The sequence below is a fragment of the Antechinus flavipes genome, chromosome 2 (assembly GCF_016432865.1).
Source record: "Antechinus flavipes isolate AdamAnt ecotype Samford, QLD, Australia chromosome 2, AdamAnt_v2, whole genome shotgun sequence".
Taxonomy (NCBI): domain Eukaryota; kingdom Metazoa; phylum Chordata; class Mammalia; order Dasyuromorphia; family Dasyuridae; genus Antechinus; species Antechinus flavipes.
The window spans coordinates 478,390,334-478,417,646 of record NC_067399.1 but is presented as its reverse complement, the minus strand read 5'-3'; the positions used below and the strand labels follow the sequence as shown (position 1 = coordinate 478,417,646).

The 27,313-nt window shown below is 35.5% G+C and overlaps 1 protein-coding gene across 2 annotated transcripts in view; it reads left to right on the top strand.

Moving 5' to 3' along the window:
* The window catches only part of ZNF536 (zinc finger protein 536), a 436,257-nt gene that overhangs the window by 121,984 nt on the left and 286,960 nt on the right, over window positions 1–27,313 (top strand). The window lies entirely within an intron of this gene.

Sequence of the window (27,313 nt, the reverse complement as noted above, 5' to 3'; positions counted from 1 at the left end):
AAAAAAGGAAGGAAAGAAGGGACAGATAAAAGGAAAGTAGGAAAGGAGAGAGAGAGAGAGAGAGAGAGAGAGAGAGAGAGAGAGAGAGAGAGAGAGAGAGAAGGAAAGTAAGAAGGAAGAGAGAATGGTAAGGAAAGAGGGTTGGAGGGAGGAAGAGAGAAAGAAAGAAAGAAGAAAGAAGCAAATGTATTCATTTGGTCACTGATTCTTCTTGCTTCAGGTAGATATTGAGCCAAAGTTAATACCAGCCTTAAGTAGAAGATAAGTTATTTACCAATTTATTTTAGGTTTAGGCACATATAAAGCATAACATTTAAAACTTTTCATTCCTTTGGGACTAACTGTTCATAGAAGATGTTCATAGGAAAGAAACCAAATAGAAAGGAAAAATTTAATTTTCCACAATTGGAATATATAAACTATTATTCTAGATTACAAAACAATAATTGGAAGAGACATAGCCTTGTTGGATGGACAACAAAGAGCTTCAAGAATATGATAGGAGAAATAGCATGCACTATTCAAACTTGAGGTAGAAAAAATAACTTTTTTCACAACACTGAGTCTTAAACCTTTTCTTTACAAATTCAGGGAGTAGAACTGGATTTATATCTAAGGTCTTTGCTAGCTCTGACATTTTCTGAATCAGGGAAGATTTCAAAATTGAGCTGGGATATTCCTTTTTCATGATTTTTGACTTCAGCTCTTTTTATAAATCTTATCATCTCTTTCCATCCTTCCATGATGTGAGCATTGTGAAAAAAGGAGGTAAGTTGGTGGTAGGAAAAAATAGGAGGAATGATCAAGAGTAGTTCATAGCCCTTTGGAAGTAGGGTAGTGGGGTTAACTACGATCAAAACAAGAAGAGAAAGGGTATTCTTCCCGTCTTCTTTGCTCTTCTTCCTCACCTTTACTTGCCAACTCTGCATCAGTCAGAAGCCATTTAAGGCAAATATAGGGATTAAAACTAGAGCTTTGATTTCACTAGTATAGGGAACTCCAGGATGAGAAAGCTCCCTCAGCAATCCAGATTAGTACGTACAACATTCATCACTAAATGATTAAGTGACTGGCTCAGCGTCATATGACCAGTATATATGAGAGGCAAGATGTTGAACTCAGTTTCTCCTTGTTGGAAAACCAGTCCTTTTTCTATAACTCCACCGTGTCTCTCTGACAGTTATGAATATTCTGGCTATGTTATGCTTAGCTCCATCCTATCCTGATTGACATTCTATTTCCATATTGGTACCCAAAGAAATGCCTGCTTTCTCTACCAAAGAACAGTCTGTTAAATGGAAGTCATTCTTTGTGTGAAGCTTCACCAACTCTTTGTGATTGTTAGTTATACTACAAAAAAAGTTCTTAATGGAGAGACAATCAAAACATAGGCAGGTTCCATGGGGTAGCTGATCTGTCCAAAGGGCTCCCTGTTGTAGTGCACACTTAAAGAAACAACCAGTGTTTGGAGTATAGAAGGAAGAAGACTCTGACATTCAGATGTGGGTATCTGACAGCCAGGAATTTTATCTTGTGAATTTTAGTTACAGCCATCTCACCAAATGTCCCATTTTTTTTTTTCTTTTCAAGAGAAGAGGAGGGATAGGAGGGAGGGGATGTCCCCCACAGATAGATAAAGAGGAAAAGAGAGACTAAATCTCTAATCCTCCTCCCTGGTCAGCACCATCCTCTGAAGTGTAAATTAGAAGGGCAGATGTATAATCTGGGAAGCTTTCCAGATCAGTGATTGGTGATTTCTTTGTTGTTTTGCCTCAGAGCACCAATGGTTGAACTAAGCAAGCACTTAACACTGGCTGAACTAAGCACAGTTCTCTGGGCTGTCACTCTCTCATTGGCCCTACTGAAGATGCACTCTAAAGACAGGATAGAGGGAGGGAGAGGCCTGGGCCGGAGCAGAGTAGCCACACTGGGGAAGGGTGAATGGATTCAAATTCTCCATATGGTCAGCGGCATCCGTCAGTGGTGTGAGAGCATGTGCTTGAGTGTGTGTGCATGCGCCCTGTGTTCAGGTACATATAAGTAATGTCTGTGGAGTAATTAGAGGTTCACTAGAACTTGGTTCCAGGGTTTAGAGAGTTGGGATAGATATTGGATGTATGGGAAGCCTTCACGATACTCTGGGCTGCTATAGGAGGCAGAAGAGTTTCTGAGCCTGACACCTATTCCCCTTTTCTCAACTTCATCCACAGCAATCATAGAGGGGAACGAGATATTTACCAGAAAGGAAGAATAGTGACTTACTCTTTCTCTCCTGGTTCTTTGTGGGAAAATTTTGCCCTTCTGATACTATAGAAGAAAAAAGAAAGACTTCCTGTGCTATGGCTGTCTAGTCATAGTTAAGTCTTCAATGTGAGCATATATGGAGACCAGCAAACACTACAAATCGGGGCTTGATTTGTTGTTTTTGTGATTATCTAGACCAAGAGTGGGGAATGTCCACCTGCCAGCTTTATTTGCTAAGGCAACCACAATTCATGATGAGCTGAAAACTAGGTGCAATAACCTCTCACTGCTTGAGATCTATAAGTTGATAATTTTGTATGACCCATGAATGATATTATAAATATCCAGATGGCCCTTGGCAGAAAAAAATTTCCCCACTCTTGGTCTAGACTTTAAAGAGTGATGGAGAAAATGTTAATAATTCAGATTAAAATAAAAAGTATGTTGTTTGTTTGTACGTTTTCTTTTTTCCCCTGAGAGTTGTTTGTTAAACATTTACTAGCATACTACTGATTGTAAGTAAATTTTTCAAAAAATATTTTAACTTGTGCAGGCACAAGTTGACATCAGATTCTAAATTCAGTGATGTTTCTATTGTACCATATTGCCAGTTACTATCCATGTGGAAAGTTGAGGAGAATCAGAAATGACCCGTATTTAAAATATTTGATCTTTTCCCAAATGCTTCAGTTCCTTATTTCTACTATGAGAAATATATTCTTTTGCTTTAAATCTCTGATTCTGATTTTAAATTTTCATTTCATTTTGATGCAATTTTTTTGGTTTCATATAGATAAATAGATATCTTTCCATATCCTCTATTCTAGCAAGAATAAAAATAGAGAAAAATTTCAGTTCAGCAAAATCCAACCAACAAATCTTATCTCATAAAATATTCACTCTTCTATACCCAAAGTCCTCACCTCTGTAAAGAAAGGTGTGCATTTTCTCAACTTTTTTAAGGAGTCAGTTTTAGTCATTATAATTACAGAGTGTTCTATTTGCTTTTTTGTAAACAAAAAAACTTTAAATTTATATTGCTGTAGTCATTAGTTATATCATTCTTCTGGTTCTGATTTTTTCACTTTTCATCAATTCATATAAGTTTTCCCAATATTCTCTGAATTCTTCACTTTCATGATTTTTTTTCCTACAATAGTATTCCTTAGTCAATGAATTTTGGCTTTGTTTATACTTCTTTGATTCTATAAAAATGTACTATGGGTATTTTGATATATATGATATCTTTCTTTTTGTCATTGACGTTTTTAGAATATATGCTTTTCAATGGGAGCTCCAGTTCAAAAGGTATAGACACTTTGCATATTTTTAAAAATCATAATTCCAAGTTACTTTTGCATTGGTTAGACCAATCAACATCTTTACCAATAGTATCTTAGTGTTCTCATCTTCCTGCAACCCTTCCAACATTACTTTTTGTCAGTTGATCATCTTTTTCAAGAGAGGCTAAAAGTAGGTTTGAAGTAAAACCTCAGAGATATTCTGATTTGCATTTTCTTATTATTAATAATTTGGAGCAAACTCTCAAATGATTATTCATAACAATTCATGATTATTCTTTTGAGGACTCTTTTCCTTTGAAAATTTAACATTTGGTTGTTGTAGAAACTTTATCCTACTTGATACCTTCCCTTCTTTTCTTAGCTTCATTGATTTTATTTATAACAAAAGTTTTTAACTTGCATGCATTTGAGATTAGGATTATAGGATCAAAAATCTAGAAATGGAAGGAACAGCTGAAACTATCTCTCATTTACAATTGAGGAATATCTGTCTCCAGAAGATTGGTTTGCCAAAGGTCACATGTTTAGTATAAGAGGTGGGATTTGAAGCTAAACATTCTGCAATCATTGCTAGGATTTTTTATATTTTGAATTTAGATAACATCATCATGTATTTTATATTGATATGATCTAGTCACAACCAATGCATATCCCTCTAATTATTTAAATTAATTTTTATTTCCTTATAATTCTATAAAGAAAATTGTAAAATTTAAATTTATATAAGTATAGCTCAGTTCCAGGCTCTCCTTTAAAAAATATATAAATATCACTGGGAAACAGAGTTTTACATACTAAGTCTCTTAACAACTCAATATAAGTCGTGTGTGTGTGTGTGTGTGTGTGTGTGTGTGTGTGTGTGTGTGTAACTCAGCAATTTGTGAATTGCAGAAGAGAAAAAATGCAGGGAAAAAACCAGAATGTGGAATTGGAAATACTTGACACACTTAGGAAGTACAAGACAAAATGCTAGTAAACTCTCAGGAAGATTTCTCAGAGAAGAATAAATCCCACCTCATTTTTTCTTATAAAACAAATAAGCAAATGCATTTTCAACCATATTCATTCATGGGCTGTGAGACCTCAGCAAGTAGGCTGACTCTTCTCAGATTTATTTCTTCTAGGACATTGAGATTGTGCACATTTATTTCATTGTCATTGATTCTCCAGGGAGCTCTACAGGATAGGGCAACTGTACCTCCCTGAATGAGTTAATACTGAGAAGAGGGTGGTGGTCTTTAACATCCAGACCCTTTAGTTTCTTGTTCAGGTTGATTTCTTAAAGGCACCTTTAGTTTAGAATAGTTTGGAAAACTCCTTCCATAAAGTCTTTGTTTTCCATTCTAGTCAGCTGAAGAAGAAGATAGACCTTAGGTAGAAATTTATGTTTCCAATAGGGATTGGACTAAATGATCTCATACTATAAATACTATGTTATAGTACATACTATACTATAAAATATTATAGTCCATATATATCTCATAAATTTATAATCTTATAGAATATTATAATTGAAGAGTATGCTAAAAAAAAGAAGCAAAACTAATAGCAAGTGAGAAGAAATTACATTGTGGAAAAGACATGGAGACCTATAAACCTAAATATAGAAATATGGTAAGGAATATTTGGCTTAGACTAAAAAAAGACCACCTCTTTTGGGATGGGAGAGTGCTATTCCTTCACTTTTTACAAATGTTAATCCATCTTCTACAAACCATTTAATAAAACTGGGGAATAGCTTTTTTAAGGAGAAAAATGTTAAAGAAAGAAAAGTGTAACAGGTTAGTGGCAGTCATGAATTTGATGAAAGGTTTCTTGGAAATCCCATTAAAGAGCAATGAGTCCACATATCTGTTCTACGATACTTCTGCTCAAAGCTGGTGCCATTAGATGATTTGAGGATATTTTCTTTTCTTGGTTAATATTTCAAGTGGCATCAATTATCTGATAGTATTCCTTAATGGAATAGCTACAGCAAGTTCTTAGTGACCTTTAGGAAGAGAATATATGAAGAAAGAAGGTCATGACCAAAGAGGAAGAGAGAGAGAGAGAAGGAACCACAATTAAAAGGACCAGATTCCTCTAAGCAGTGACTGCCTTTTTCTTTGAGATCCTACTAGATAGCAAGAGCTCTTTTAACACTCAAAGGCACCTTCCATTAGATCAATTCTTTTAAACAGATAGCTTCAATGTGTATCATAGTCCAGATCACATGTGGCAAGCAGATTTCATATGGATCATGATGGAAACTGAGCAGAAGAGCCTTTTCTTAGGATATTAGAAACCTGATATTATACTTTACCTAAAAATGGTAGCATTCATAGCCCCCTTTTTTGTGGGTTCTAAGAAAAGTCACTCCAAATTTCTAGGTCAGAATCCTCTCACTTAGAAATCATAGTTCTTTTTACCTAACAGATGTGTTCTTTTTTTTAATAGTCTGGCAGAAATACATTTATTTCAAATCAATAACTTAATAATTAAAATCATAGCATAACATTATTTTCTTAAACCCTGAGTTTATGCTCCAAAAAAATTACACATGATATCATGGAAAGAATGGATGCATGTGAAAAAAATACCTGTGGGCCATACACAGGTGGGGACTATTTATGATTAGCACATCTGTAGAAAAAAAGCTAATTAATGCTGTTGATGTTGTAAAGTACCTATATTTTCCATCATATTGTACTGTTCCCTATTTAACCTGTGTTCTCTTCTGGGTGCTGTATCTCAATCACACTCTCCAATCACTACTCCACCTAGTCTTCAATGATTTTACTATCTTTGGGTTATCAAATATCTTGTCCAACAGCCACTTGAGATTCTGCTGTTGGTGAGCATCTCCCTTACAGAGCAAGAATATATTCTGTTAGCTGTTTTGGCTGCCTCTGTGATCCACTGATGGAAGAGAATGGGATAGAGAAGAGGGGCTATAATCTTCAGCTAAGATGTCTTTCAAGCCAATTGCTATTCCATCTTCCATCCAGGAGGAGAAGAAGGAAAGCATAGGGTATAATGTAGTTAATGAGCCTTTCTTCTGAAGAGGGCAGTTACATTTCTGCTCAGTCAGATTTCAACTAGTGACTATAAAACTCTTCCTTTCCTCCAGGCCAGTCGTACTTCGGCCAGTGAATGACAATAGATTATTGGTTAGATGGCTTAGAAAGGTTAGAAAAGCTAAGCCACTATATCTAACAAGAATGGAATCTTGCCCACTCTTCTGGGCTTGTTCCTGATACCCTGCAATGTCCTCTTCTCCATAGCTGGTGGGAGAAGTGTTGGTAGAATGGGTGCTTTGGAAGTGTTCAGTGTGTGTGTGTGTGTGTGTGCATGTGTTTGTCACTGTGTGGAAGCCAACAGAACCTCTATTGCACTGCTACTCAACAAATCCAGAGGCAATGATTGTGTGTTTTGGGTTTGGGACTTGGCGCAGTGAAAAGATGCTTTCTGTGCTCAAGCATTAATGTGAGTTTCCAGAACAGAGAGAGCACAGCCCTCCTCCTTGTCCCTTGGCAGTCTCCTCAGAGACCCTGGGTGGTAACTTTTATGCTATGGGTATGTTGGGTTTCTAGATATTTACAGCTAATTAGGCTGCTCTCCTTTTCTGATATTTTTCCTGATCCTTCAAAAGCATGTTGAATCAACAAGTTTTTATTAAATGCCTATTGTGTGCCTGGCCTGTGCCTAGCCTAGGGTAATAGGTAGGAAAAAAGTCACATTCTCTGATTTGAAGGATTTGACAATAGAGTTGATTAAATAAGAATATGTGAAACAAGTAGAAGGAAAACCTCCAATATAATATTAAACTATTATATATTGGGAAAACTTTCTGTATCATAAGGGTTAAGAGAAAGAAGAGATCACTGTGATCTAGAGTTGTCAGGGAAGCTTTTATGGAAGAGGAGGAATTACCTGAAAAAAAAAAGCCAAAATAGCCATGCAGATTTTAACTGTGACGTGAAATTTCCTTTCATCAAAATTTTCCTAACATCTTAGATTTGATACAAGAATAAAAACACAATCCCTGTCCTCAAGAAGCTTACCTACATTCCTTTTTTTTTTTTTTTTTTTTTTGGCAAGGCAATTGGAGTTAAATGACTTGCTCAGGGTCACACAGCTAGGAAGTGGTTAGTGTCTGAGTCTGGATTTGAACTCAGATCCTCCTGATTTTAGGGCTGGTGCTCTATTCACTGCACCATCAAGTTTATATTCTATGGAGGGAGATTGTACATAAAAAGAAGCTGAAAAGCAGGAAGTTGAGAGGGGGGGGGAGAAAGAAGTTCAGAATTATATTTGGGATCCTCTCCTTCCCAGAAAAGCATAAAGGATAAGATGAAATCACAGCTTTAGAGTTATGATCATATTTTATTGATATTTGATCTCTACAACATCAGCAGACTAGGTAAGAAATAAAGGAAAGATAGCTTCCTGATTATTTTTTAACATCAGCTGTTCATCTTATTCCCTAGGTATCAATCTTAGTCTCATTCATTCTTCCAGTATAGTGAAATGTTTTCTTGACCCACATGAGGATGCTTTCTCCCCCCTTCTCCCCATAAATCTGAGTGCCTGGAAAATAATAGGGGCAGAGAGACCCTAGGCTATAATTATTTTCCAATGAGCAGATTTAGAGGAATTGCTGCCTGTAGCTATCCCTCTAAGTTTCCCCCCAAATTTTTGATGATTACCAGTAGTAAAGATGTAGTTGATATTATCCTTAGACAAAGCTCTCCTTATTCATTGAGTAAAAATTCTTCATGTAGTAATGAACCCATTGTAGGAAAGCCCAGAACCCAGAGTGAGTCATTAGTTATATCAAAAATCTGCCCTAATTTATTACCTGACTAATTTATTACCTGTCTGCCACTAGGAGGAAATCCACAAATACATGTGTACAATATGCACTCCTTTTTCAGTTTCAGGGATTGACATTTCTTGGCTGATGGTGTAGGTCTAGCAAGAGATTACAGTTTTTAATTAGTGAATCAGAAGCTTTGGTGTATGTGTCCATTCCAAGTCCTAGGATTCTTTTTTGACAACTGCACCTAAAGGAACAGAATCAGTCCATGTTTAGAGCTTGAACTTCCAGCCTATTTTGCTTGCAAAAACTATATTAGAGACACAGTTTCATTTAAACCATTCTGGCCCATCTGAATTGTACATTAGAGAAGGAAGGAGGCTACCCTGAGCCATGTTGTAGATCAGGAAATAGAAAATACAAGGCAACAATATATTGTTTCTGCTTTCTTGCTTCTTTGCTTCCTTCTTCTTTTCCTCTCTTCTTCCCTCCCATTGATTCTTTCTTCCTTCCTTCCTTCCTTCCTTCCTTCCTTCCTTCCTTCCTTCCTTCCTTCCTTCCTTCCTTCCTTCCTTCCTTCCTTCCTTCCTTCCTTCCTTCCTCCCTTCCTTCCTCCCTTCCTTTCTCCCTTCCTTCCTCCCTTCTTTCCTCCATTCCTCACCTCTCTATCAACAGAAGCACAATATTTAGCTTACAGAGAAATAGCCACCAAATTTAATAGCACCAAACAGTCTCCAGGGGAAGAAATTAAAAGAAGAAAAGAACAAAAAGCCTCTAACAACAAATGACTTTAAGTGAAATTAGTGTTTTGAAAAAAAATGTTTCCATTTCAGACTACCACCTACTTCCTTCTCCCAGGTGAATAATTAGCCTGGAGAAAGAGTGAGAGGAGGGGAGAATGTACAGAAGGAGGAAGCTTTTAAATGTTTTCTTTCTCCACTTACCTGAAATGGCAAGTTTTTCAGCCACATACCACAAATCAAGAATCTTCTCAAATATATCTGTTTAGAATTATCTTTTTGAAGATTCTTCCCAATAGCTCCACTTGTACCTCTTTTTTTTTTTTTTTTTTTTTTTTTTTTTTTAAGCAGGAAGAGAAAAGCCAAAAGTGCTGAGTAAGACTTGATGGTAAAAAGCTAATTCTTAGAATATTTAAAGTTTTAAAGCCAGCTCTAGAGGAGGACTTCCAGAGAAATGCATGTACCTGAGTTGATTGGAGTCAGTGCAGCTGACGTTTCTGCTGGGAACTTGGAAAAAATAAATAGGGGCATCAAGAGCTCTGTCTTGGCAGGTCCTCCTGGATGGAGATAGAATGGATAGGAAAATTGGGGGCACTTAGGTGAAAACAGAGGCAACTCTATAATAAAAATATTTGCCTGTATTCATCCTAACTAGAAATTTCATTCCTTCTGTAGAATAATACCTTCTCCCCAAAAGACCTTTGAAAAATTTGGTTACAAAATGCAAAATGAGTCATTTATTCTAGGTAAAATTTAGGAGTACTGTTATGATGACACCTGTATAAGATATTGTTAACTCCCATCGCTATTTTCTCATATTGAGTGAGGAAGATTCTTTGCTTCTAATCTCAGGTGCATACCTGTGGAAGACTTAGATTCCTTTAAGCAGTATCAAAGTGATGATAACCGTGTACAGCTGCAAACTGTCTTTTCCTTGTTGTTATTCACCCAGCTGTTTAGAAAAGGAGAGAGTATTTCTAATCAGCCATATGGTGTGGAGTTTTATTTGCCATGGTAAGTTAAAATGTACATTATTGGTCAGCATCTTGAATGCAAATTTTGACATAGCTTTCCAGGAGTACCTGATGAAAAGAACAACAGAGAATCAGATCTATTTAATTACATTACGTTGTCGGCTTGTAACATTGCTAGCCATAAATACTTGCTGGTATCACACTGCTACGCCTGCCAGTTGATATTGCTGCACGACTTTGGTAGTTGAAACAAGATTATGTAAACATGGTGTATGATCTAGAAATTGAGTAATGAAGTTTAGTACTTGTTGTAAAAAAAATTAATAAGTGTCAGGTTTATCTGTGATAGAAGATTTCTTCCTTGTTGGAAATATAGCACTCCACTACAGTCAGATATGTGCTGGAGCCAGCTCAAACCGTCTCAACAGAACTGATTGTAAAATTTTCATTGTGAGCATTTACACCTTGAAAATTGACAAATATTACAAATCATTGCTTCAATGATCCTTTTATTGATTGTTTAGATTTAAGAAAATGATGGAAAAGTTTTAATAATGAAGCTTAAACTTAAAAAAATGTGTTCTTTATACATTTTTTTCTCTTGGAGAGCTAGTTGTTAAACATTTACCAGCACAACCCTAGCTGTAGTGATATAATATAGAACTGTGACTTAGGACACATGGGTCTTTTATGAATGTTCATCCTTTACCTATGTAATCCAATGAACAATTCAAGTTTTTTGTCTTCGTATTTGACCAATGTAAAGTTGTTGCATTGGAATTCCTTCCTTTAACTACACAATGACTATTCTTATTTTATCCTTCCTTCATGACCAAGGTAAAATTCCACTTTCCTCAGGAGGGCCTCTTTCCTCCACCCCTTTTATGATTCCAGTACAATATGATCTCACTTTCCTTTGAATCCCTTGAAGCCCTTACATTGGCACAGTTTACGTACTGTCCTGAATTTTTCCTTAACTGCTTAATGAAACTGTCATTTCCTTAAAGGAGGGAACCATGTTTTCTCTGTTTATTTAATATATTCTACTGCAGAGTTTAGTAGAGACCTGGGTAGTAATAGTAAATATTTGTTGAATGGAATATTTTGTTGAAAGAAATAAAAAATGAATGAATGAAAGATAAATCTGAGGAGAGTCTTTCCCAGTCTGAATTAAAGCATTATTCCTTCGCATCGTGTTTTGCTTGGGTATTATACCAGATCAAATACTTGCAAATACCCAATGGAACTAATAAATTATATCATTACTATTGAGGATAGAGTAAAAAAAAATTTCCTGATCTGATGAAATTCTTTGCTACGATTAAGAATATGACACAAGATCCTTCTTGCTTTGAGAGTGTCTCGAGGACCTATGCATAGGAAGAGTAGACTGTTTCTGATAAACTTAAGAGTAATAGTAACCAAGAAGGAAGAGCTGTTATTTGTTGGAATGGGACTGTTTTCTAAATTTCCACAAATGGTTAATCTTTAAACACAGATTAGGGGATTTGAGTCCCAAGATCCATGATTTGTTTAGCTCAACAATACGAGTTTTTCTTGTTAATTTCTGACTGGAGTTAAGGGTTCCTGTAGGGAAGCAGTGGGAGATAAGCCTGGAAAGGTAGGTTGGGGCCATATTGCAGAGGGAGCCTCGAATGCCAGACACAGAAATTTGGACTTTATCCTAATGGAGAGTTATTGAAATTGTGTAACCTTGAGCCAGTTCTTTAACCTCTTAGGGCCTCAGTTTCTTCATCTGTAAATGAGGGGGTTGGAATCTATGATCTTTAAGGTCCAGGCTTCAAACACCTGTGAACTGCTATGCAGGTTTTTAAATAGAAAAATTTGCCTGCTAGTTGCATTCAGAAAGGATTCTAACAAGCAGACTATGATTGCTCAGGGTGCCTCATTTCTCCATAATGGTCCTACATTCATTTGTTTGTTCATTCACTGTATCTTTATCTTGAATACTTCAATGAAGCAATGATGTCCGTGTGAGTACCCCATCCAACTTTACAACTAATATATTGCCTGTACCTTCTTATTCTATTTCTCATTTTAAAACATTAATTTTTATTTTACATGATAATAACAAGAGTTATAGCTTATAAATAACACAGATTTTATAAAGTATTGGCAAATCTCTATGCCCTTGTTTAGGCCACACAAAAGTGGCACAAGCACAATTGTCTACACTTTATACAGGAGGAAATTGAGACTCACAGAGAGATTCGGCAGATTTCTCACATTTGTGAGTTGGTCAGAGAGTTTCCAACTCAAACTTTCTGACTGCAGGTCTGATAGACAGCCTGTATTGCGCCTTGCTTCTAGATTTAGAGCATGTTCCTTCTAGAGTCTTCTGGAATTCATACCCTTCGATGTATTGTATAAAAACCTGACTTAAATACCACTTCTTACAAAAGTCTTTTCCTTATTCCCCACAATTTTTAGCACTTTTCTTCCTGAAATTCCTTTTGCATATATTTCATATTTACTTGTCTGTATTGTTATTATTTACCCTGAGGAGAATGTAAACATTTTGAAAGCAGAAACTATTATCATTTTTGCTAATTCATCCCTAGCACCTGTCATAGTCTCTTCTATGTAGCAGAGTAATAGATAGGTACTCATGGAGAAAGTGTGATATAGTGAAAAAATGATCAAATTTAGAGTCAAGAGACCTGAGTTCTAATCCTAGCTGTGTTTTTTAACACTTGTATGATCATAAACAAATTGAACATAATTTTTCTAAGGTTTAATTTTTTTATGTGTAAAATGTAAAAAGGGATAGATGATCTCTAAGATCCCTTCTTGGAGGTAGATAGGTGGCTCAGTAGATAGAGTACCAGGCCTGGAGTCAGAAAAACCCAAATTCAAAAATGACCTCAGACACTAACTAGCTGTATGACTGAGTAAGTCACTTAATCCATTGCAGAAGGAAATGAGAAACGAATATGGTATCTTTGCTAAGAAAACTTTATGGACCTTATGATGCACAGAGTCACAAAGAGTTGGACACAACTGAACAGCAATAACAAGGTTCTTTCTACCTCTAAACTTTCAGAGATTATTAACCTGGAATCTGTGAACTTAAAAAATAAAGATAATCTTACATTTATTTGATTAGATTTTCTTACGATTTTTGTTTTCTAAATTTTATTGTATGCATTTAAAAACATTCTAGATTATCAAAGGAGTCTCGTCACACTAAAAAAAAAAAGTTAAGAACTTTTCCAAATCTATAACCTTTGGATTGTTATAAACTGTATTAAAGTGATCTGAATTGAATTGAATTGAATTTTGAAGAAATATAGACTTGGTATTCCAGTTCCTACTGAATCTGGGACCCTACATAGTGAATTAGTTCTCAGGGGGTCAAGCACTGGTTATGTTGCTAATGAAAAATATCCTACACTGCTCTAAAAGTAGTGCATTCAAGTAGTTAGGATTTTCTTTTACTGCTAACATTGATTACTATTAATTAAAGTTAATATTTACAATCAGAGAATATGAGAGCAAATCATTTTTATTAATCATCACTGTATTTTTGTCATTACTTATAATTATCAAAACATTCCAATGAAATGCAATGTAGCAAAAAAAAAAGAAAAAAGAAAAAAGAAATGCAATGTAGTAACTCTCCTAAAATGGACATAGTAAAGGTAAGACACTTGTCTCTTGTGGCAAGAAGTATCCCCAAGGCTTAAAATCTGCAGAGCCAAAACTCAAAGAAAGACAGGTTTCCAATTCCAGTTTCCAGAAGATGAGTTGGAAGAGAAGAGACATGGCTTTGGCTCAGAGGGAAAGGAATTAAAGAAATTGTAAAAGTTTAAGTAATGGTTGCAAACTTCAGAAATGGAAATGGAAGAGAAAGAAAGGTCAAAGTAACATATACATGCCTTTTCAAAGTCTATAGGATAAGAAAGTTTAAATGGATCCAGAACCACTACTTTATTCATTTATTTATTTTGTGTGTATGTGTGTGGCACAGTGAAGAGCATTATACTAGGAATTCAGAGATTAGGCTGCAGTCTCTCTGAACTTTGGCCTTCTCATCTATAAAATAGAAATAATCATAATTATTTAATTCATTCTTTTTACAGAGCTTTTGATTATCAAATAAGAAAATGACTTGGAAGTATTTTGTTAAGTGTAATTTAATATAGAAATATATTGCTTTTAATGTAGATGGACATTCAAACTTCAAAAAGAAAAGATATGCTAATGTCCTAGAACTTTCCCTTTTTAAGGGAGTCAAGTATTTCTTGTCACTCCCCTTGTCAGAGACATTTAAAAAGCCAACCATATAGAGATGTGAGCCTTCTATTTCAATACCTTCATTCTACAGATGGGGAAAATGAAGTCAGAAGAGTTAAATGACTAGTTGAAGATTACACTCAGGATAGCACAGAGCAGAACCAAGATTTGAATGGGGGTCCTCTAATACTAAACCAGCGTCCTTTTCATGTCTCACCCTGCTTCTCATAAAAAGAGTTTGGGGTTTTATTGTTGTTTGCTATGTTTTTGATGCCTGAATATCTAAGGAAAGAAAAAGCATAGAGTAAAAAGGATAGTGAATTAGGAGTCCAAGAACCAGACTTTGAATCCTGGCTCTGTTCCTTCCTATATGGTTTAATCTTGGGCCAGTCACCTCTCCAAGAGGCCTTAATTTCCCTATCTGTAAAAATAGGAGAATTGGCCCCTGAGATCCTTTCCAACTCTAATTTCTGATTCTAAATTATCCTTTTTTATTTCTTTGGGTTTAGTAGTCTTCTCTCTACAGTTAGAGGGTTGGTCTAAATAACTTCTCTTAATGCTCAGGATGCTTACATGGAATTTGAGAGGCAACAGTGTAGGGCAGTAATATTAAGAACAAAGCGAAACAGTACCTAAGAATCTCTCTGATAGCACATTGACTTACTTTTTAAAATGTAATGTTATCTGAGTTTCATTGTATTTTTATTTATTTTGTTAAAATTTTCCCAATTGCAATTTAATTTGGTTCAGGTAACACTCAGCAGTGTTGTGGACTGCATGGGCTATGTTTTTGACAGCTCTGGTGTTGTACATAGCAAACAAACCTTAGAGCTAGGAAGAACTGGGTTCAAATCTTTTTTGTTATTCTGCTCAGGTATTAACATTCTATTGCCCCAGGAAACTTTCTAAGATCACGAGTTGCAAAGTAAGTATGAATGACCTCTATTGGTAAAGGGAACTTCTTCCTGGTGGTTTTCCATATCAGTGAAATTATTAATCCTGCTCCCTTCAGCTTCCTTTCTATCACTCCCCCCAACCCAAGAAAAATGGAATGAAAGAGGAAGGACTTCATTGGGTTTTTTTTTTCCTCCATGACCTAGGTAAAATAGTGGATTCTTGGCCTTCTACTCAGCTTATAAAGAACTCTTCTATATGTTTTCAGCCACAGTTGTAACTTCCCTTGCTTTTCTACATGCATAGTTCATAATGGTTTTATCCAATATCTATTTTAAGAATGATCTGTCAATCAACTGATAAATAAACATTTGTTAAGTTTGTATTATATGCCAGATACTCTTTTAAGCATTGTAGTACATTCTACAAAGTTGATTCTTTAGATTTTGATTTTTAGGTCTTTATTTAACATCTAGAACCAAAAAAATTGGAACTTTGGGACACAAGGTGACTCATTTTGAAATGGTTAAAATGGACACAGTAGTCAATAATTTGATTGATCTACTGTTGTTGCACAAGGAACTGGTATCCAGAAGATATTGCCAAGTTGTGATTATGGACTCAGTGAAGTCCAGGGAGAATTTGTTTCTGATGATTAATGACACAGGTCAAACTCCTTGGTGATGTATGGTATGTTTTCAAGTCTTTTTGCCCTCCTGGCTGCCCTTTTCTGGACATGCTGCATCGTGTAAATGTTCTTTCTAAAATATGGCACCAGGAACTGAACACAATATTCCAGATGTGGTCTGATGAAGAAAAGAATAAGACTATTACATACTCTCTCATTTTGGACACTGTCCATAATAATAAAAATAACAGTAATAATAACAAATTATATAAACTTGACAATATGTCATCTATTACTTATTTATTATGTGAAATGATATAATAAAATATTTATATAGAGCTTACTATATGCTAGACACATGTTGTTATTCAGCCATTTTTCAATTTTGTCTAACTCTTTGTGACTCCATTTGAGTTTTTCTTGGCAAAGATATTGGAGTAGTTTGCCTTTTCCTTCTCTAAACTCATTTGACAGGTGAAGAAACTGAGGCAGAGTTAAATGATTTGCCTAGGGTCACTTAGCTAATAAGTGTCTGAGGTCAGATTTAAATTCAGGTCTTCCTGACTCCAGTCCTGAACCTCTATTCACTGTGCCACCCAGCTGCTATAGATACATATGTACTAAACGCTTTACAAATATTATTTCATTTGATCCTTACAACAATCCTAGGAAGTAGGTACTTTTATTATCCCTATTTTATAGATGAGGAAACCGAAGCAGATAGAATATTTGCCTTGGTAGTGTTTGAAGTTGGATTTTAAGTCACATTTTCCCGATTTTAGACCTTGTGTTCTAGGTACTTGCCACCTAGTTGCCCAAGATTGACATAGAGTTTTTCCCCATCATGTCATGCTGTTAATTCATTTTGAGTTCATAGCTCTAGAAAGTATTTAGGGTTTTTTCCCCTTTTCTCTACCAGATAAGGTTCATTTTATTCTTTGTTTATACAAAGAGTAGGTCTATTCTTGTTTAGTCAATGAACTCCTGATGGCAGGAATCATAAATTAAGAACCACAAAAGACACAGAGAGCTCTGACATATACACTCTCTCTCAATATATAGGTTAGAAGTCAAGTACCTTTAGGTCTTGAAAATGGCATGAAAGGTATATTTAGTAAAATAAAACCAGAAAATTTTACAAACGAGTCATCCTTGCTCAGGGCTATGCTAGCTAATCACTGTTTCATTCAGTATTAACGTATATGCTTCTAAAGTAATCACTACCCAAGTCTTTTTTACATTAATTATTGTCAAACCATACTACCCCTATCCCATACTTGTGAAGGTGATTTCTAAGCCTATGTGCAAGATTTTTTATTTATTCTTATTCAATTTATTCTTAGTAGATTTAACCCAACATTTAGTCTGTTATGATCCTTTTGGGTACTAAGCAGGTGACTTCTCTAGATTCCCTTTCATGGTTACTAAAATCACCCAAGTGAGAGTTGAAAATGTTGAAATCCTTTCAAAGAACTGTACCCAAAGTACAATGAACTCTCTTGAATCCTTTAAAAACCAGAATGCCAATCTCAATAGATATTACAACTCTACTCTTGTTTCCTTTGAATAGAACTTCTCTTTTTCAAAATGCTGAATATACAACTGAAAGATAATTTTCTGTGAATGTGTTCTATTTGAATTTTTTGAAGGGAGGGACCCATGAATGTGGGAGAGTCTGATCTACTCACTTTGGGGCATAAACTTCTAAAATCAATCAGTCAGCACTCTGGACCTGAACACATACACTTAAAGTTGTGGTAGACTCGTTTTTGCTCCCTTGCCAATTGAGATTTTCTTTGCTCTTTCTCCACAAGGGAAAAAAAAAATATCTGTAGTTGAATATAATAGCTTTAAACTCCAACTCATCTGTGGAATAAGAAGACTGTGAAATGAAATGGTGATCCAAGATAGTTGTCGCAAGCTATAATAAATAATAACCTAAGATTTAGTACCAGGAACTGGCTTATGTTACCAAATAACTTGGTCAGGGATTAGATTCTTCTTCTCAAGAGGTAAAGCACTATCTCCTTTCTCTGAGGACAAAAAACATAATCAAAGACTCTAAAATTATGCAATGAACCCATGTAACCCAAAATTTGTAATTTTTGAGAACAAAGATGGCAAATATGGGTAAACCTGGTTCTATGAATAAACCTGACTTCATGTCATTCAGATCTCTCTGCCCACCCATGTTAGAGAAAAGAGAGTAGTTTGAGCTTTTTTTTTTTTTTTTTTTTTTTTTTTTTTTTTTTTTAACAATAAAAGGAGCTATGTTAGACCATTGTTTGGGGAAGGTAGTCTTTTTTATTTTTCTCTCTGATTTTTTTATTTTTATTTTTGGCTGAGGCAATTGGGATTAAGTTACTTGCCCAGGATCACACAGCTAGGAAGTATTGTGTCTGAGGCTGGATTTGAACTCAGATCCTCCTGACTTTAGGGCTGGTGTTCTAGCCACTGTACCATCTAGCTGTCTTTCCATCACCTTTTTTCCCCCTGATGCAATTGGGGTTAAGTGACTTACCCAGGGTCACACAACTAGGAAGTGTTAAGTGTGTGAAAGCAGATTTGAACTCAGGTCCTCCTGACTTCAGGGCTGATGCACTCTCTACTGTGCCACCTAACTAACCTTCTCCAATTTTTAAAAATACTTTTTTAAGTATTTCCTCATACAAAATAAAACAGAAAAATAGGATTATATGTGAAGTCATGAATCTCTGTTACATATACTTTGCTCTTTTAAAAGTGTAGAATAAATTTAACATATTACTTTCAGGGCTATTCTATGTATCTGAATTTTCTTCTTTGCATTAAAAAAATGCTCCAATGATCCTTTTTCCCTCCCTCCTTCCCTCCCTATTTCCTTCCTCTGTCCTTCCTTCTTTCCTTCCTTCTCTCCCATGCTTTCTCTTCCTCCCTCCCTGCCTTCCTCCCTTCCCCCCTCAATTCTTTCTTCCTTCCCTCCCTCCCTTCCTTCCTCCTTCCCTCTCTCCGTCCCTTCCTCTCTTCTTCCCTTCCTCCCTTTCTCTCTTCCTCCCTTCCTCCCTTCCTCCCTCCCTCCCTTCCTTCTTCCTTCCTTCTTCCTTCTTCCTTCCTTCCTGCCTTCTTCCTCCCTTCCTCTCTTCCTCCCTTCCTCCCTTCATCCTTTCCTCCCTCCCTTCCTTCCTTCCTTCCTTTCTTTCTTTTTTCTTTCTTTCTCATTCTTCTTTCTTTCTTTCACTCTCTCTTCCTTCCTTTCTCTCTCTTTTCTTTCTTTCTTTTCTTCCTTCCTTCCTTCCTTCCTTCCTCTGTTCCTCTCTTCCTCCCTCCCTCCTTCCATTCCTTCCTTCCTTCCTTCCTTCCTTCCTTCCTTCCTTCTTCCTTCCTTCCTTCCTTCCTTCCTTCCTTCCTTCCTTCCTTCTTTTCTTCCTTCCTTCTTCCTTCTTTTCTTCCTTCCTTCTTCCTTCCTTCCTTCCTTCCTTCCTTCCTCCCTCCCTTCGTCCCTCCCTCTGTCTCCCTCTTCCTCTCCCTCTCTGTCTCTCTCTTTCTTCCTCTTTCTTTCTTCTAATGCTAGTATCTCTCTTCCCTTCCCAGACCACCATCAGCAATAAAGAAACAACAAACTACTATATAATCATTGTGCCAAATAAACATAGTTGAGCAAAATAAAATCCCTTATTTTCCATGTTCATAAATATATGTTCATTCTCCACAGAAATTCCATTATATCTCTATCAGCAGGTAAGGAGAATGTCCTCTGGAGTTATTTTTTTTTCCTTTTTTTAAGTAGGAACATTTTGCTTCATTCATTCTTTCATCCAGCCAGCATTTATTAAGGGTGAGTTTTTATGTCTGTTGTCAGGGATGCAGAAATAAAGTCAAAATGATGCTAGTCCTAAAGGGACTTAAATTCTACCATTTGATCTTGATAAAGAATATACTATGTATCTTTTTGGCCTGCTGCTTAGCCTAAACTTCATGTGAGACTAATGTTTTTTTTTCTCCTTTCTCAAATATGATTATATATATAGTCAGTCAACAAACATGTATTAGGCACCTATTATGTATCAGGTACGATGCTAAGCAATAGGTATACAAAGAAAGGCAAATATAGTCCCTTCTCTCAAGGGTCTCATAATCTACTGGAGGAGACAACATGCAAATGAATAGGTGGAACAAGATGCATACAAATTTTAATGTAAATTCTAGTTCATATTAGAAAAAGAAGACACCAGCTACTAAGGAGTCTATAAAAGATGGGATTTGAGCTGAAGCTTATAGGAAGTCAGGAGAACTAAGAGGCAACACTGAGGAGGGAGACCATTCTACACATGGATGATAGGGCAAAGACATAGAAGTGAGAGGCAGAAAGTCATGTGCCAGGATCAGCCAAGTAACTAGTATAACTTTATTATGGAACATACGAGAGACAATAAAGTATAGGAAGACTGGAATGGAAGAAAAAGACCAGGTCATAAAAAACATTAAATACTAAACAAGAGGACTTCATATCTAATCCTGGAATTTATTTAGTAGAGTTTGATATGCTCAGACCTATATCTTAGGAAAATCATGCTATTAGTAGCTATATGGAAGATGGATTAGAGTGAGGAAGATTTGAGAGAGAGTCTAATTAAAGTTCTATTTGCAATATTCTGTGTGAGAAATTATGGGGCCTCAGCTGGGGGGATGAGGAGAAGGATATATATGAAAGAAATATTGTCCAGAAAGAAGTTCCAAAATTTGATTACTGGTTGGATACATGAGATGAGGGAGAGAGAGAAATTTAAAATGATACCCAGTGTTGTGGGTTTGAATGAATGGAAGGATGGTGTTACATTTAAAAATAATGGAGAATTAGGAAGAAGGGAAAATTGGGGCGGGGGGGTGCAAGGGAAGATAAATTTTCTTCTCAACATGCTGAGTTTGAGATCCTATGGGATATGCAGTTGCAAATGTACAAAAGACAATAGTGGGTGTTGTAAGACTGTATCTTAAGAGGAGAGACTAGGGCTGGATATATAGATCTGGAAATTATCTATATAAAATGATAATTGAACCACGAGGATTGATAAAATCATCAAGGTAAATATCATAGAAGGAAAAAAGGGCTAAGGACAAAGCCTTGAGGACATCCACATTCAAATGATGAAGACCTAGGAAAAGAGATGGAAGAGTATACATACCTATAGTATGAAAATCTAAAGAAGAAAGAGAAACAAGAAGCAGTGATCAATAATATTAAAAGTAGCTAAGAATTCAAGATACATGGTAGCTAAGAAAAAGCCATTAGATTTTGAAATTATTGGTAGGTCTGGAGAATGCAATGTTAGTTGAATAATGCAGTCTGAAGGTAAACTGAAGAGGGTTTAAAAGTGAGTGAGAAATGAATTGGAGGCATCTAGTAAACATGTCTTTCTCAAAGAGTTTATCCAAGTAAATTAATATATTTCTAGGGTTTTTTTTGTTTGTTTTGTTTTGTTTGTTTTTTCAACATGGGAGAGTTGTAAATATAAGCAATGAAGGTGAACCCAGTAATATCAAGGGCACATGTTGAGGGGTTGGTATGGGTAAAGAGATCACCTCTTCATCTGAAATGGGAATAAAAAAGAAGATAATGGGCTACAATATCTAAAAGAATTCTTAGAAAATAGTCACAATTTTTTCCAGTGAAATATTTGTCAAGGTCCTAGGCAATGAGGGTGAGGGGAGAGGAAATACTATGAGGGAAGGGGTTGAGGAGAAATCAGATAGTTCTACATACATTGTGGGAAATGAGATATCAAATTAATTAAGTAGGAATAAAATGGTTGCCTTGCTGCAGTGAGAACCTAATCTAGATCAGATAACACAAATTTGTAGATGACCCAGTCACCCTAATTTTGTTATTTTTTTCAAATCTACTCTGATCTGATCTAGAGCTAAAAGAACACAGAGACTATGAAGTTAAATTCTCATAGTTTTCAAAGAAGAAATGGAGACCCTGAAAACTTAAGTGGCTTGTACCAGGTTACCCAAGTAGTCAGCAATTGAAGTAGAGCTTGAATCTAGATTCAAGCTTTTATTGATTGGATCAGTCAGATTTTTTTTACTGCTTTGTCATCTGCTTTTCTTTTGGGCTAAAAATGTGCAGTTTTTCATTCACTGCCTACTTGTACATCACAGTGTTTAGGTATTTGACTATGTAGAGATTGAGTTATATATACTAGCCACATTTTTCTTGGAGGATTATTCCATCATTGGAAGTTGAAGGCTAGTTTCTTTTTAGTTTCTTCAGCTAAGGCTTTGAAACTAAGAGAAATCCCTCTTAATTTTACCAGTGTTCAATTTGTGGGTGGATGAGTGGGTAGTAATGTAAATCTCTGCACTTTGTGTGAAGATTAATTAATTTGTTTGTAAAGTGCTATGAAGTTTATAAAGAGAAAGGTCAAACTATTGTTGGTTTTATTCAATTGTTCCAAATTACCATTATTTCCCACTTAAAAAAAATTTGGGCTATCTCATTAGCAAATATCAAAAGGCAGATGAAGTTAGCTTTATAGTATAGACATACTCCTCTGTAAGTGGGAAAATAATTGAAGGAGAAATTTGGGAAAGAAGAATCTTGATCCACCAATGTGATAATAGAAAGTAAATGCCACAAGAACATGGAATATATCCTTTTTCAATTTTCTATTCTCTCCAGTGCTTACTTGACACAATGCTATGCACAAAGTAGATGCTTAATAAACATTCATTAATCAATGTTCTTTCTTTTTTTTTTTTTTTCTGCTCAAGCAATTGGGGTTAAGCGAGTTGTCCAGGATCACATAGCTAGGAAGTATTGAGTGTCTGAGGTCAAATTAGAACTCAAATCCTCCTGATTTCAGGGCAAGTGCTCTACAATTGTGCCCCTCATTTTCAAAAGAAGAGGGGTTCTTAATATGGGGACTAGAGATCCTCAGGAGGCCTATAGAGAGATATCATGGAGTCCATAAAGTTTTATGAGGAAAAAAACTCTCTATGCAATTTGATTAATTCTTTGTAGTACTCTATATTTTATGTATTTGAGAGAAAGGATGGGGGAGGAAAAGAAAATATGCATTTATTAAACACCTACTATATAGCAGGCATTGTGCTAATTACTTTCTAAATATTATCTCATCTGATCCTTATAAGAACCCAATCATTGGTTAGGTTATTTAGATAGGGGCTATTATTATCTCTGTTTTACAGTTGAGGAAATGAGGCAGACAGATATTAACAGACTTTCCCAGGGCTACACAGTTAGTAAATTTCTGAGATCATATTTGAAGTGGTGTTTTGTTGACCTAGATTCAAGACTTTATCCATTGAGGCACCTAGCTGCCATAGCTTTGCTAACTACAAAAAAAGGTCCATGACACAATATGTGCTCTCTCGGATCAGGGGAAGTTTTCATTTTTGTCTGTGTATCCCCAGTGCTGAGTACCATGTGTAGGACAATAATACTTTGTTGTAGTAGTGTTGGTTCAGTTAGTTTTGCAACCCCATTTGGGGTCTTTTTGGCTGCCATTTTCTTCTCCAGTTCATTTTATAGATAAGGAAACTGAAGCAAATAGGGTTAAGTGACTTGTTCAGGATCACACAGACAGTAAGTGTTTGAGGCCAGATTTAAATTCATGAAAATGAGTCTTCTTGACTCCAGGTTCATCACTCTATCCACTATTAAGTAGATATTTAATAAATGCTTTTTGAATTTTTTAATTGATACATATTATCCATAGATATTCCTGCTTTTGTGTTTTATGAAATCAATATATTTTCTTAAGTGTATGCCTAAATCACTGTACACCTCAAGTAGTTCTTTCATTCGTCTTGTGATAGCTGATGTTAAACCCCAATAGTGTGTTTTTAAAAAAACAAAAGTCAGACCTGAAGAGGCAAGATCAGATCAGCCCCCAGTACAGTAATAAAATTTCTTTACCACAATGACAAGCCCAAATTCTTCCTTTCTTTCTACCCTTCTCACCTCCAGATAATTCTTAACTAACTTGGATATTCCAGCAATTAGAACTTTGGCATAAGATCTTATTTCTTCAACTTCTATAATTGGTGGACTCTAATTATATGAATCAATTTCAATTTCTATAAATCAGATGATTTAGAGAGAAAGCCGTTCAATTTCCTTTTCAATTGCATGATTTCAGTAGCAATAAAACTCTCAGGTTAAAATATTGGGATGCAGCTTGCTTCAAAAATATATCCCATCTCACTTAAGGCTAGCATTGGAGCCCAGACTGCACATAAGCTGCTTACCAAATGGAGGTAGTATTGAGCATCCTTTGTACCTTACATGGAATTACAATCCCATTGTCTCCACTCACAGTTACAGGATCTCTCTTCTCTCTCTGTCTCTGTCTATATCTCTGTCATTCTGACTGTGTCTCTGTCACACACATCCATACATACACACACACACGCACACACACACACATCCCAGTCCTTCCCTACTCAAGGTTAATTTGATTAGTCCTTTCTGATCTTTAGCAGACTGATCCAGCTTGGGCACAGATATAATGGCACTGCACTGTTCAGCATGCACATTTGTTGCTTATATTTCTTATGAACTCTATCAGGATTTATTGTGACAATGGATGCCAAAGGTTTTTGCAGAAATATGCAACTCAGAAACTTGGATCAGAGCCTCTGATGGGCTCCCATAAGACCTTCATCAAAAAAGGGCAGGTTGCATATTGTTTCAATATGGCACCATTCTTGAATTTGACTTCAAAAAATGATTGAGAGATAAGTAGTTTGATATTTCCTTCCCTCACCCTAATATGTTGTATTATATTTATATTCTTCTATGTATTATATTTGTGCTAATCTACTCTGTGGGACATCACAGGATTAATAATAGTTTTATATTAAAAAACTAAAACCATAGTAATTTTATCCAAGAATCTTTGTAGACTTTGGCCAATGTTGACTTATATAAATACTTTTAAGAAGCAGGTAAGTTCCATTGTCTCTCTTCTTGAAAGAAGAGGAAATAAAGGGGGGAGAGAGGAAGCAGAGAAGAAGAAGTCAAGTGAGATGTACAATATGTACACAGAGTCAGGGCAGAATTAAGAAGAGAATTCAGCTCTGAGAGTGCTCAACTCTCCCATCATACTCTTTCCCCACTTTAGAGAAGATAAGTGGCTAGGGTTCATGTTTGTTGCTAATGTGGTTTTTAGCAAGATGTCTCCTTTTTGTCAGAGATCGGCTTATTGCTTTTATAGTACTCTTAAATTCAGCTTATATTGAATTATTATTGTTCTTCATTTTATACATTACTTCCAGTTCCAGCAGCATTAGAGTCTCATTAAATGCTCAGGCTGCTAACTGAGGTTTCTTGACAAATATATCATGGAAAGTTAGGGCTGTGTACTTCTCACTAGGATATTAGCAGAGACCACACCCATTATGCAATTGACTGGGCCTGTGTTGGGCCATATAGATACATAGAACATATAAAGATGAAGTTCTGATTGGGCACATGAGGAAAATGTAAGAAATGCTGTCAATTAGGTAGTCTCCCTGATCCCGGTTAGGACACACTCTGCAACTCAATTAAAGATTGAGACACTGGAGTAAAATTGTATTAAATATGACATAAGTAGAATATAGCTCTGGAGCTAAAAGGTCCTTCAAAGGTCATTTACCAATCAATACTCCTTATTTTAATCCTGAAAAAACGGAAGCTTAGAGAATTTAGTAAATTTCTCAAGGTTAAACAAGTAGTAAGTGTTAAAGTAGGATTTGAATCTAAGCCCTCAAATCAGACTCAGTATCACTGTCCCCACCACCTTAATTATCTGTTATTAATTATTATTTTATGTATGGATATCATCTTCCGAGCTAATCTTTAAGCTCTTTGAGATATGTAATCTTCATAGCATTTAGCACAATATTACCACATTGTAGGCACTCAGTAAATGCTTTTTTGATTGACTGAAAATTGATTTGAAATTATATAAATCCAGCCTCAGATATTTAAGAGCTGTGTGACCCTGGGCAAGTCCCTTAACTCTATTTGCCTCATTTCCTCATCTGTAAAAGAAGTTAGAGAAGGAAATGGCAGATCAACCTAGTATTTTTGCCAAGAATACTCCAGATGAGACTATGAAAAGTTCCACATGACTAAAATGTTTCAATAGCATGCAGTGATAGATTTTAAATTACTCATACTTAAATATGTTGCTGGTGTTAGCCTTTTGAATTCCAAGCTAATTGGGTTTTAGGATTATAAATCCCTTGATTTAAAAAAAATTTTTTTCTAAAAGAAAACACATTTCAAAAATGGAGTTATAAATTATAGACCAATGAATGAGCTTTAGTTAAATTCCTGACAAAATTCTAGATTACATTTTTAAATGATATTTTAAATTAGATTTTATTTTTTAATTTGTAAGCATTCATTTTCTCTCCTCACCCCACAATCGAAAAGGAAAAAAAATAAGAAAAACTAAAGTCTTATATCAAATACGTGTAATCAAGGAAAACAAATCCCCATATTGTCTATATCCTAAAATGTACACCTCATTCTTCATTTTGAATCTATCAATTCTCTGTAAGGATGAGTTTTAGTAAAGTAACTATTGATCACAAAGGCTTGAATAGTATCATCCAAGAACATATTGTTCTAAGATAACCTTTTCTTTTTTTTTTAAATAAGGTTAATTAGATAGGTAAATGAGGAAAAACTGTAGATATAGTTTACCTAGACTTTTGGCAAAGTTACTTCAATCCTTATATAGCTTGCATCAGAGACCCTCAATTGAAATACTTTCATATGTCTGAGTGATTAGACTTGTGCTGCCTGGCCTCTGAGGACAGGAACTGGGAACAGTTTGAGGAAGCTACAAAAGGACAAAATTAGACTTGAGCTAAGGAAAAACTTCCTAACAACTCAAACTATTACAAAGTGGAATGGGCTTTCTCCTCAGACTCTGGGATCTCTGTCCTGTTTCAAAGAAAGATTTAATGACCTTGTGGTTGTGTTATAGAAGAGATTCTTATGCAGAAATTGCTTAGAGTAGATTTTGTTGAAGTTTCTTTCAAAACTGAGATACTCTAATCTTGAACTAAATCATTTATTGCGACTACGAACTTTTATTGTGGACAGCATGGTTCATCACCAGCTGTCTCACTTGCCCAAAAGAGACTCTCAATCACTGCCAGGTGAACTAATTTTAAAAACTGAATTAACCAAGTATTTGAGTTACTTAACTGATTTTTGAAGTTACCATTTAGACATCATCTTTAAGCTTTCTCTTTCTTTCATACCAAGAATGGTATGACTAAAGATGACAAAGTTTATGACAAATGTAAACAGAACTAGTGATATATAATGATATTTTTTTAATTGATTCTATATTCTCAAAATATAGTTGAGTTAAAATCTTTCTTCATGGGATGATCTAGAATCACAGTTGATTTTCATCTTCTAACAATTTGCTGGGTTTACCTTCCAATCTTAATTAAATTTAAAA